The sequence below is a fragment of the Globicephala melas genome, chromosome 6 (assembly GCF_963455315.2).
Source record: "Globicephala melas chromosome 6, mGloMel1.2, whole genome shotgun sequence".
Lineage (NCBI taxonomy): Eukaryota > Metazoa > Chordata > Mammalia > Artiodactyla > Delphinidae > Globicephala > Globicephala melas.
This window is the reverse complement of record NC_083319.1, coordinates 84,513,576-84,527,302: the sequence shown is the minus strand read 5'-3', so window position 1 is coordinate 84,527,302 and position 13,727 is coordinate 84,513,576. Positions and strand designations below refer to the sequence as shown.

General features: G+C 38.5%; 1 long non-coding RNA gene across 1 annotated transcript in view; it reads right to left on the bottom strand.

Moving 5' to 3' along the window:
• Window positions 1-1,181: 1,181 nt before the first annotated feature.
• LOC115840237 (uncharacterized) overlaps window positions 1,182-13,727 on the bottom strand; it is a 95,102-nt gene continuing 82,556 nt past the window's right edge. Inside the window, exons 2-3 of the long non-coding RNA XR_009564190.1 lie at window positions 6,527-6,588; window positions 1,182-1,365 (exon numbers count right to left, since the gene is read on the bottom strand). This is a non-coding gene — a long non-coding RNA (uncharacterized lncRNA). The remainder of the gene's footprint in view (window positions 1,366-6,526; window positions 6,589-13,727) is intronic.

Here is a 13,727-nt window from a genome sequence, read left to right as displayed (position 1 = left end):
AGTTTATTTCCTTCTTACAAGACCCCCGAGAAAAAAAGCATCTCAGTTTTATAAATGGAGAAACTGAGGCTTGGAGAAGTTGAGCAGTAATTTGCCAAGGATCACCAAGCTAAGGTAACAGAGTGAGGATTTAAACCCACATATAACTAGCTCTGAAAGCAAATATGCCTGAATAGAAGAATCATCCAGGATATTTGTTTAAAATCCGATTCTCAGTCCACTCTCCTGGAGATTCTGATTCAGCATCTTTGTGGTAGAGCTCTGGAATCTGTATCTTTGGCAATTAACCCTGGTGACTCTTACCTTTTGAGTTAGGAAAAGACTACTACCCATAGCACCCCCTAATAAAGTGCACACATTTGTGGATTCTTCCAGTGGGATTAGGAGGCGCAAAAGATCCAAGTTTTTGCCCTTTGCCTTCAGGGCAAAAGTGTTGCTTTTGAAAACACCTGATAATTTTCTTCAAAACTTGTCTTGAAAAATAAATGTGTGTTGCTATTCAGATGTTTTCCTTCCCTACATTGTTTCTTTTCTTAGAGAAAAACACTGGATTGGGATGAAGGAATTTCCAAAGCTATGTAGTAACATATGAGGGTGGGCAACATTTTTCACATGACTCCCAGTAATAAAAACACAACAGATGGTTGAAAAAATAACCACAGAATTAGAGCAACCACTGTGTTCCAAACAGAGGTTAATTAACTTGGTTGGAGGATCAAATTTCCACACTCCAATATCCCAATAGTCTCTGGTGTCCGCAAACTTTAAGGCGCACCAGAATCACGTGGTGTAGGGGACGCTGCTAGGTAGGTGCTCAGGCACCACCCTCAGAGATCCTAATATAGTTGGTTCATGGTGGGGCTCAAGAATCTACATTTTGAAAGAGTACCTGGAGTTATTTTAATACAAATACCTACAAACCACAATTCAAAAAACTGTCTTAATATATCAAGACCATCTTGAGTGGTTTTTGGAAGTAGGTAGAGAATGGATGGAAGGATGAGTGGATAGGCAATAGATGAATAGGCAACAGAATATCAACCAACACATGTTACGGAGTCCAAGCTCATACTGCTTGCTGAACGACAGGCCAATAAATCAAGAGATGAGTTGTTGGGGCAAGGAATAGCGACTTTATTCAGAAAGCTGGCAGACCAAAAAAATGGTATTCTAGTGTCCCAAAGAACCATCTTACCCAAGTTAGAATTCAGGCTTCCTTTATACTAACAGGGGAGAGGGTGTGGTTGGTTGTTGCAGACTTCTTGGTGTCAGAATCCTTTGTTCTTGCAGCTGTCCACGTAGGTCAGGTCAGGATGTTCCTGTAAACCTCCAACAATTTATCCTCTGTTCTGCAACTTTTTATCTCTATATGAATGGAAAAGTGTTATACCTTTAAAGGTCAGAGCCTTGAGAATGGGCTATCCTGTATATTTCAGGCTATAGGCAATATTCTTAACTTGTAGCAAAAGCAATAGAATACAAAGGTTAAAGTAAAAGAAACAGACCCAATATGGAGTTAGATTTGTTCTTCCCTATTACACCCAAACAGACCATAGGATTTAGTGGAAACTTTGCCTTATTTTCATTACTTATGAGTAATCCTACTGATTATTATAAATAATTTAACAGTGTTAAATATACAAGAGCTATTACTTCATGCATCCAAATTTTTTAAGTGTTCTATACCATTAGACCACAGTGTCTCTCACACCTCTTACTAAAGCAAGAGTACTCCAAGGAACAGTCGTGAGGTAGTTAACTGAAGCAAATCCTATTTTACTATCACTGCCCATGAAAAAATTGGGCTGTTCTCTGAGAGAAATGATGGTATCCTTGGAATATAATAAAATAGAAGTGGGTAATACAATAAATTTTTAACAACTTGAAACTTCTGGCATTTGGACAAAACAAGAATATTAAACGATTTAATAGGAACCCTGTTTTGTGTTGTTACATACTAAAAATGAAAATACAGTCATTTTATCAATAAAATGTGTGATAGACTAGGCATCACAAATGAAATGGGGAGTGGCGTATCTAATAAATTTTGTAACAATTGCTTAGCAATTTAGTGGAAGGAGACCAATTTGGCTTATTTTCTCAAACCATATATCAAAATAAATTCTAGATAGATAAGTGTTTAAAACTAGAGAAAAAGCAATGTAAAAGTCAGAAAGCAAAGTACAAATGTATGACAGATAATGGTGTTAAAAAATATTATGTTAACTCTATAAAAAATTCAAACACCAAAAGTATACAAAAAACAATAAAATACTGTCCCATACTCTCATTTCCTGCTGGTAGGAGTGTAACTGGTATGGCATTTCTGGAAGCTAATCTGATAATATGTGTCAAATGCATTATAAATATGATTACTGTTCAATCCAGCCATTCATCCTCTAGGGGTTCATACGAAAGTAAATAGACAGGTCTGCAAAACTGTATAAATAATGACATAAGAATGTTCATCACAACATTGTTTTTAACAGCTAAAAATATTAGAAACATCGAAATGTCCATCAATAGGCCAGCTCTACAATGCAACCGTAGGGAGCCTTTAAAGAATCGTGCCTTTATTTTTTGCATGAGAAGCTATCAGTGTAAGTAAAACAATTCAGGGAAAACATATCATGTTTGCACAATAGTGTTAATGTACTTAATGCCCTTAAATTTTACATTCAAAAATGGCTAAAATGGCAAATTTTATGTTATGTATATTTTACCACAATAAAAAAATTTTATTAAATCTAATTTTCATAAATGTTATAAAAATAGTTATTTAAAACAATAATAATATATCATTATTAAGAACAATATTTATTCTCTTAGTGGTGGAATTATGATTGATTTTTATTTCTCTATCCTTTGATAAAAATCTGAATTTTTATGTTACAGGTATAATTTTTATTATTTTATTTATTATTGGCAAAGATAATAAAGCTACTTCCATTTTGAAACTAAATTTGTCTAGTATGTACTGAAAACAAGCAGAAAAAAATTATAAAAATTCATAAAATAAAAAAGATAAATTACCAGCAAATATATGGGAAAATGATCAACAATAATCGCACACAAGGTAAAAATAAATGCCATTTTTAACTGCCAGTTTACACTTTATTTTAAGACAATACCTAATGCTGGTAACCTATGCCTTTGATTACTAGTGCCTCTCTATTGCCACAAATTTGAAAAATAATTGTCAGTTAATATCTATCTACTCCTACTCATTTCCTTTACTGTATCAAGCCCTATGCTGTGCCATGCTGTCAATGACATAAGAGCCTTCTCTCCATGCCACCTAAACCAGGCATCGTCTGGTACCATTATTCCTCATTCATCTAGAACCACTTTTCCCATGTGCTTCACACCCTACTCCCCATTCCAGCCCTGTTTTTCCTCATTTTGATCTCATGATTCCTTTTCCTATTTTTGGCCTCTCTTCATTCCTCAAACTGAATTAACCATCTCCCTATTACTCCCTTTTGCCACCCATGAAGCAAGCCCTAATTAACACATTTCAAGAGAAAGGTGATTGTAATTCTTAATTTTCTTTTAGTATGTTGTTCTCTACCAAGTCACAGAGTTTGTAACTCACGTATATCTCAAAACTAAATCTGATGTACAAGCTAGAAATTTAAGGATGTCTCAAGACCATCATTCCCTATGGCATAGGTCATTCCACACTAATGGAATAACTTTATGGTAATTCATACCTTCAAGTTACTGTTTTATTTTGATTTCTAAATTAACCCTATTCACATGAGTCCTTATGCACCTCGGCCATGGTTGTTATTTCATCTACACAGACACATGCAGATCACATATAACTGTCTCCAGATGTGTCACACGGGGATGGAATTAAGGAAGGAAATTAATTAACCTCCATGTCTTGTGTGAGATCTGGCAGAGCACAAGGTCCCAAGAGACCCTTGAGCCATTCTATCAAAACGTGACCAGTTTTCCTTAGCCATACATTTACCAAACACACAGGGAAATGCAAGGACAATGAGTAACTGAAGCCAGAGTTTGCATTATTAACGTATCCAAGTTTTTAGTTTCGGAGATTCTGTGCATTTGACATGGAGAGTAGAAAATGTATCTGGCTTATTCCTTTAGTGAGAACACCTCAGTAAACACCTTTTTCTCAGTTCATTTTCTATCCTGGAAGCAAAAAATTTTAAGTGGAGAGAAACACTTTGGAAGTTTATTTGTACTCACAGAGAAGGTGTCTGAAAAGGAAACTGCACCAGCTTCAGCTCTGCCTGTGATAACCCTCATGATCTTTAAGATATTTTTTACAGAAAAAAATATTTTCGAAGATTGAAAACATTTCAGTATGTGGTCTCATGTTTTGGGCAGAGGTTGAGAGCTTCTGAGCCAGATAACAGAGCTATACATCAGTACATAAGCAGCCCATCCTGCCAACAGGTTTACCTTAGTTCTCTAGTAAACCCAAGTTCTATGTGGCAACTGTGAGCGTTTAGCTCAAAGGAAAACTCGTCAGACCCATTTCTTCCTCAAGGGTATCAGAATTATTTGTTTTTAGTAAACCAACTTCATTCTTTTATCCACAAACATCTACTGCGTCACTTGGGCCAATTCCTGGTACAAAATAAATGGGCCACACCTTTTGGCCACGAGAAGGGGATCTGAGTTATATATAAACATTCCCAGATAAGGCCATCTTTGACCATCTATGTTGACTAAAAACACATAGTGGAACCCAGTCTACCCGGAACTGTCAGGCAACTTGTAGACATGTGAGCAGCCATGACACGTTGCTGTTTCAAGCCTCTAGTTTTGGGATAGTTTGTTCTGAAGTATTATAGTGGCAATAGGTAACTGTTACATGCACTACTACCAATAACATTTCTCTCTGTATTAGCAGTATTCACCAGTGTAATTAAATAAGAAGTTGAAAAGAGGCGGGAAACTATCAACATATGCAGAAGTTATGACTACATATCTGAATAACCCCCGATTATCAAATTAGCAATGAATATAAACAATAAAAGGAATTTAATAAAGTAGTGGGATACAAAGTTATTATACAGAAAGCGATGGCTTTCAAATATATAAAGAATGCAGTTGGAAGATTAAGTGAAAAGAACTATAATTGCAACCAAAAAGATTAAATATATAGGAATAAACTTAATATTTAAATGTGGGTTATGTTTAAGAAAACATTAAAACACCATTAAGGTACAAAATAAAAGATGTGGAAAAACTTGTGAGGCATACCACTTCCTTGGGAAGGAAGACACAGCATCACAAAGGTGACGCTCCTCCCAAGTTGATTCTTAAATTCAGTGTAACATTGATGAACACACAAAAGATTTTGGTCTTTGTTTTGTCTTACTTTGCTTTGTTTTGAAGCTAGACAGCCTAACTCTAGAGTTAATATAGAAAAAATAAATTTAAATGCCTGAAAAACTCTAAAAAGGAAAGGTAATAAGAGAGGACATACACTACCAGACAGTAAAACTTTCACCAAAGTCTCAGTAATTAAAACAGGGGGTACTTATATGTGAACATACCAAAGGAACAGAACTTTTTAAAATCTAGAAATGGACTCAAATATGGTGGGGACTTTAGTACATGATAAAGATGACATCTCAATTCAGTGTGGAAAAGATCTCGGCAGTAAATTTATGAGGAGAAAAATAAGTAAATTGGCTCTAGACGTCACACAGTACTCAGAATAAATTCCAAATAGATTAAAATTTTAAATGTAAAAAATTCAAACTGTAAGAGAATTACAAGAAAACATAGAACATTTTTATAACTTTGGATTGCAAGTGGCCTTTGTAAAAATTACTCAAAGTTTGAAAACCAGTAAGGAAAAGGTAATAAATTGACAACATAAAATTCAGAAACTTCAGTTTAGCAAACAACACTAAAAGTAAAGCAAAAAGACAAATAATAATTGAGAAAAATATGCACAAGTCATAGTGTATTAAAAAAGCTATTTTCTTTAATATTACATAAAGAGATCCAGAAATATAATAAATAAGACAATATGGAAAAGTGGGCAAAGGTGTCAACAGGGCATTTACACAAAATGAACAGAAATGGCTGTTAGATATAGGAAGTGATTTTTTTTTTTTTTTTTTGCGTTACGCAGGCCTCTCCCGTTGCGGAGCACAGGCTCCGGACGCGCAGGCTCAGCGGCCATGGCTCACGGGCCTAGCCTCTCTGCGGCACATGGGATCTTCCCAGACCGGGGCACGAACCTGTGTCCCCTGCATCGGCAGGCGGACTCTCAACCACTGCGTCACCAAGGAAGCCCGGAAGTGATATTTAATCGCACTTAGTGATACTCTGGGGGAAGCTAGGGTTGCCAGGCATCCTGTACAGACAGGCATGTCCTCTAGTAAATAATTTTGATCTTCATCCTGTACTGACTTTGTCAGAATGCCCTAAATGGCCAGAACACAGATTTTTGGTTTTAAATGAATTGCAACAATTTGACAGTTAGAGCTATTTTCTCACCATGGTAAATGGCAGCACTGACTGAAAATCATACCTCCATAGGTAAAGATCTGGACAATCCTCCATGGTCCTCCATGGTCTCTCCTGCAGGTTTGGCTGAGGGAAGACCAAACACAGAGACTGAGAAATAGAAGTACACATTTTTCATATTGAAGAAAGAACGAGACTATTAAAGTTCCAAGTCGTGAATAAGTAACCATTATTAATTAGAGATAAATTTGAATCAGTACACACACTCTAAAAATCAGTCAGTCACCAACAGCCTCACTCATCGAGCTGTGCTTCTGAGTCAGTGGGTCAGCAGTCCCCTAACGCCAGTAACCATACTGTCACCACGGAAAGGCCATTAGTCCCCAAACACCTATTTCTGACAGCCCACCACTCCTTGAACACCAGGCTTTCCAAAAACCTCACATAGGGTCAGCTCTGGCTTTCTTCAGAGACTGAAACTTTCAAGCCTATACTTTGCAGGCAAATGTAAAGTTCACCCTTTTTGTACCAATATCGAGTTCACTTTATTGTTAGTCCAGAAGTTTCCAATCCTTTCGATGGTTCAACCTGCTTGCAGTTAGTTATGGGTTTGGACTTGTGAAAGACACGCTGAAACTGCCGTGAGATTACCAAATTCAATCTTTTTCATGATTGTGATGGTTGCTATTATATAGATACATTGTTTATTTATGTGTATTTGAAGTCCCAAGTGCCAAAGCAAAAATATAAATTTCACGGTGAATTTTCTGAACAGTGGAAATGAGGGAAAGGTCTTTTTGAAGCTTTTTGTGTGGCATATGATTATTCATTCAGTTTCAAAGTCATTCAATATGAAAGTCAGATGTAAGCTGGCATATCCTAACAGTAAGCATAAGAGATGCATGATTTCTCCAACTAGTACCAAAGAAAGTAATAAAATGACAGGTTTTTTGATTAAGAGAAATTCAGATGATGAAGATCAAATAATTGCAGCAGATGTTGCAATGGCCTTCTACATAATATATTGTCAGTCTTTCAGGTCAAATGACCAAGTGTCCTGCTACCAGAAGTAGTTTCTAATTCCAAAACGCAAGCAAATTTTCAAGCGCCAAGACGAAATCTACCGCAATAATAAAAGTGTACTAGCTCCATTTACTATTACAGAGATTATCAAAAATCTGAACCCTTCACCTTTTTATGTCACAGCCTTGGATACTAGTAATCACAATGCAGAAAAAATTTCCCTTGTGCAATATTTTTCTCGTGAACAAGTTTTGAGTATAAGGCCATTGAGAGTAAAGTCCCTTCCATATGATACTTCAGAAATGGCAGCAAAGTTTTGCAGAGACTCACTTATTGAGTTAGGAGTGAATGAAAAAAACAATGGTACTGCTTTTGGTGGAGATAACATACAAATTTTGGTGCATGTTCGTTCAAGTAAAGATACAAACGAAACACTCAAAGTTGAGTGTAGCGTAGGTGGTTCTATGGAAGGTGTTGGCTGTTTTGCCCATGTTTTACATAATGCTGCTCAAACAGCATCTGGTGTCCTTTCTTGACATCAATTTCTTTTGCTGTCCATTGAATGTTCTCTTATTGCAGCATTTATACAGTTTGAACAGAATGATTAAAGGAGTTTTGTGATTTTGTTGGCCTTTAGTACTCTTCAAATTTGCTCTCATTCAAAAACCCATTGGCCTTCTTTAACAAATAACAGTGGATAGAATCCTTAGTTTATTTGAAGCACTGGAATCATACCTTAATTCTGAAGGAGAGACCCCAAATTTCTTGTTGACTTTTATATAATCCATTTGAGTAAAGCCTACTTATTTGTTGTTCACAGTTTTCAGTATCTCTTTAGCAACAAGAATATGCAAATTGAAGAAAAAGCAAACCATTTTGTTGAAGTACTTCACTGCTTAAAGAAACTCGTTAAATGTGTTTAAGAAAAGAATTGATGGAAAATGTATCCCTTCAAGTAACAAGCAAATGAAAAGATGCTCAATATCACTAATTATTAGAGAAATGCAAATCAAAGCTACAATGAGATTATCACCTCATACCTGTCAAAATGGCTATCATCAAAAAGTCTACAAATAACAAGTGTTTGTGAGGATGTAGAAACAAGGGAACCCTTGTACACTGTTGGTGGGTATGTAAATTGGTGCGGTCACTATGGAAAACACTATGGAGGTTCCTCAAAAAACTAAAAATAGAACTACCATATGATCCAGCAATTCCACTCCTGGGTATATATCTGGAAAAAAATGAAAACACTAATTCAAAAAGATACATGCACTCTCATGTTCATAGCAGCACTTATTTACAATAGCCGAGACTTGGAAGCAACCCAAGTATCCATCAATAGACAAATGGATAAGTGGATATATATATAGAAATATTCCTCAGCCATAGGAAGGAATGAAACTCTGCCATTTGCAGCAATGTGGATGGACCTAGAGGATATTATTTTTAGTGAAATAAGTCAGACAGAAGAAGACAAATACTGTACGATAAACTTATATCTGGAGTCTAAAAAATAGTACAAATGAAATTATATAGCGTAACAGAAACAGACTCACAAGTATAGAAAACAAACTACATCAGTGGGAAGAGGGGAGTGGGGGGGCACATTAGGGGTATGGGATTAAGAGATATAAACTCCTATGTATAAAACAAAGAAGCAACCAAGATATATTGTACAGCACAGGTAATTCTAGCCATTATCTTATAATAACTTTCAATTGAATATAAACTGTAAAAATACTGAATCGCTACGCTGTACAACTGAAACTAATATACTATTGTAAATCAACTATACTTCAATTAAAAATTAAAAAGGATATAACAATTTTTTAAGTTGCTAAGCAACAGACGCAAATGTAATCTTGAAGAATGGAAAAGCAAGGTACGCCATGAAAAATGTTATTATGTATTCCGATAGATCTGAAGAGCAATTCTTAGAATTGTTAACTTTATGCAAGTGCGTGGTCAGTATACCGGCTCATAATGTTAATGTTGAGGCTGTTGTCTTACTAATAAATGACCAGCGGACAAAAGAAGGAAGTAAAGTGGATGTGACCACTGTATAATCTATGTTCCAGTGTAAATAGACTCTAACTGCAAGTAATTCCATCAGCAAATTCTGCAGAACAAGGAACTATTATGGAAAGTTAAATCACCAGAGAAATATAATTAACAAAAGAGGTATGTAAGTTAGGTACACCTTATTTCAGATAAACAACAAATAGAATAATTACGTCCCACGCAATATCTTTTCATCTCATTGCCAATTAGAAATAATTCAAAAACAGCTGATTGTCCCATGTATTTATTTGTTAAATCTGGCAACCCTAAAGTCCAGCCCAAAAGGAGCAGAGAGACACTTACAGGAACTCACGTGGCAGAGGTACACTTTCCATTGCAACTGAACCTGGGGAGTCTACCTCTGAGGTTGCTGGCTTACATCCTTTTACCACGTGACACCTGAAAATTAAGAAACTCGGAAGAATTCAGCCAAGAATTAGAGGGAAACTGAATCCTGACGACTTTGAGTGAGCTCTTAATTGCAACCCTAATCCCAAACTTGTCAGTTACATGAATCAGTACTTCCCCTTTTTTGTTTAAACCAATAAACCATGTCTTCTGCCCTTAACATCCAATGGTTCCCCGAAATACAAGGCTCCATCCCTACCTGTACGCTCCAGACTCAGGTGCTTGGTGTAGTCCTCCAGCAAGCACATCAGCTCACCCCATCAGAAGCCAGCTGCCTCGGTGGGCACTTGCACACAGGACTCTGCCCCTATTGGAATTCATCTCCATCTTCCTTTCCTCTTGTCCCTGGAGCCACTGTACACCTTAGGCAACTTCCCCTCCACCAAGCCAAATTTCCCAGCCAGACCTCCATCTCCAGGAACACCTGGGTCACGGTGTGGAACAGATGCCTAGCAACTTTAGTTTGGGGTCAGGAAACCCAAAAACCATCAACCATCTCAGGGACCAGAAACCCAGAACTTCCGGGAAGAGAGGACGGCTTTTCAAATTACCTTTCAACCTCTGGAGTCACCCCTGGCCACAAATATAAATTACTGAAAGCAGAGTAAGTAACTAGACCATGAATCCCTACAGAGGGATTGCCAGTGTCAGCCCATATTCTCTCCAACACTGAATTGCCTTTCCTCTGAATGTGAGTTATGAATAATCAGCCCCATCCCAGGCCGTATCCTTCCCAGCAAGGAACAGACCCTGATTCAATCGTGCTGTATCCGCCCTAAGGGTGTTTGCACATTCACGCATATGTCCCCCTGACATTAGGTGTGGGCTCTGAGGCTTGGTGCGGTATAACTGCAGGGAACCCCATGCCCGTTGTAGTCAGTTGTCAGCAACACCTTCTGAAGCACCATGTGAACAAGATGAACAATGGTGCCTGCGTTCATACCACCCTCTGAGCCCTTGGCATGAGCACAAAGCATTTGAAAATGTTTCCTCTTTTCCCTCAGTGCTATTCAGTTAAAGAGCTTCCTGCTTTGGGGGAACTTCTTGATTTTCCTTGTGAGCATGATTTGGGGAAGAGAAGAAGCAAAACAGAGTTAGAAGCAGAGGGAGACTGGGGGTGAATCCTGGACCCACTAGCTCCTGTTTGGCCCTGGTCTGTATGAGCCCCTTGTGTGTAAATCCTATCTCCCTGACTCATCTCCTACATGTGTCTGCAGTAAAGCAAAGACCTAGGGTCCAGGCACAGCTGGCTGTGTGGCCCAAGGCCAGTCACTCAGCCTTTCGATTTGTTTTGATTTTTTACTCTTTTAAAACTTTTTTGATTTTTTACTCTTTTAAAACTTTTTTGATATAATTGTAGGTGCACATGAAATTGTAAGAAATAATAGAGAGATCCTGTGTACTCTTCACTCAGTGTCCCCCAAATGGTAACAGCATCTTACAAAACTGTAGTACAATATCACAGCCAGGATATTGACATTGATAATCTATCCATTTCATGCAGATTTCCCCAGTCTTACTTGTACCCGTGTGTGTGTGTGTGTGTGTGTGTGTGTATTTAGTTCTATGAAGTTTTATCACATGTGCAGATTCATGTATCCACTGCAGTCAAGATATAGAACAGTTGAATGCTTTTTAAAATTAATTTCTATTGGAGTGTGGTTGCTTTACAATGTTGTGCAGAACAGTTGAATCCTTTGTGTTGCTCTTTTGTACCCACACCCTCCCCCGCCTCCATCCCAAACACCTGGCAACCACTAATCTCATCTCCGTATGGCAAATTTTGTCATATACTTTGTTACATGAATGGAATCACACAATACGTAGCTTTCGGGGAATGGCTTTTTACCCGAAGCATAATTCCTTTTCAAGTTGTTGCATGTATCAGTAGTTTCCTTTTTTAATTGCTGAGGAGTATTCTATGGTATGGAAGTACCACAGTTTAACTATTTACCCATTGAAGGATACCTACGCTATTTTCACTTTTTGACTATTACCAATAAAACTGCTATGAACAGTCATGAGCAAGTGAAATGCAGCAGGACCCTATGGTCCTTCCCCCTCCCCCCACCCATGTCCTCAGCCTGCTTTTGTCTGTGGAAAAAATTTAGCCAGAGAATAAGTTTAATCAGAGAAGTGAGAAAATGCAGAAACAGAGGGAAACAGTCAAAGGAGACCAAATAATAAGTTTTGTCATTAAACATAGTCAAGGACCTTTAGTTCCACCTTTAGGGCTATAGATAATATTCAGAGCCATATCCTGTGAGCTGTCTTATAGATGCTGAAACCCCCAGCAGGTGGAAGAAGTTAACTACATGATGACCAGGCAGTAGCCATGACACAATTCCAGGAATTGGCCTCAAAGAAATGGGAACAGACAGACCCTGGAACTGAAGATTAACTGTACCTAATACAATCAAGATGATACTGGTCAGACCACCGATGACCAGTTTCAAGATGACAGTCAGAGCTGACTATACTGTTTCTACATGTAGCCCCCTCTCTCTGTCTATACAAGCTCTTGCCCCCTGCTCGTCAGGGGCGGGAGTCGGCCTTTGGACAAGTATCCGCCCACCCACCACACCGGTTGCCAGCATCCAAAATAAAGCAAACTTTCCTTTCCACCAACCCGGCCTCTTTATTGGCTTCCGAGCAGCGAGCAGCCGGACCCCACTCTTGGTTACACAAGTTTTTGTGTGATCATAAGCTTTCATCTCTCTGGGATGAATGCCCTAGAGTCTAACTGCCAAAGCATATGGTGGTTGCATGTTTAGTTCTATAAGAAATTGACAAACTATTTTCCAGGGCATCTGTACCATTTTACATTCCCAGCGCTCAGCCTTTTCAAGCCACCATCTCTCCCTTGGTTTGAAGTCCTTGAGCTTCAGCTCCACAGAAATATCACTTGCCTGAGTCACGTCCCCAGACTTCTCAAGTCCTGCCCTTTTCACCTACTTGTTAACAAAGTTCCTCTGGACTGCAATTTGTAAGCGTCAAATAACATTACGAATTTGTAGTATTGTCAGATTATTAATCTTCCTAGACTGTAGGCTTTGCTTTGTCTACAGCCTTTCTCACTCCAAAAGCTAAAGGTTGCTTTTCTGGGCTCAGGATCCAACAGCTAGGTGAGATAAGAGTCGGAGGGAGCCAGAATGAGCCGCACTGCCCTGAACTCTCCACCTCTCTAGGTGTAAAGACCCCCACCTTAGGTGGCTTCAGTGCCTTTTTTTCTCAACACTGTTCTCGGGGTCCCACATGCTACTTTTGCCTTTGCCTTTGCTGACTCCAATCATTTCAGCATCTTCTTTGCAATGATCCACCTAACTCGGCCCTACAATACTTGACCTCAGACAATGTGGTTGTGTATGAGAATGAGGAACTACTGGGTGCCTTTGGTTATGTTGAGTTCAGTGGTCTGATGAGGGATCCAAGGTAAGCCCAGGTTCACTGAAAGCTCAGCACATGGGGGCAGGGCCCATCTGTGGTCCATCTCCTGGGAGTGTTTCTGGAGGAAAGCTATCACATCTCCTCGAAGTGCATGAACATCACAGGAAGGCACCTCAATCCTGATGGACAAACTCGTCACCAAGGACAAGATCTACCACATTGTGAACAAACATGGCTGGAAGAAGACACCAAGATTAGCTTCCCCAAACAGGGAAATGCTACATCTGACAATATCCATGCAGATATTGTCTTTGTGTTTAAAGATAAACCCATTCACACCCCCTTGCCAGGATGGCACCCGTGTGCCCCACAATGACTCCATC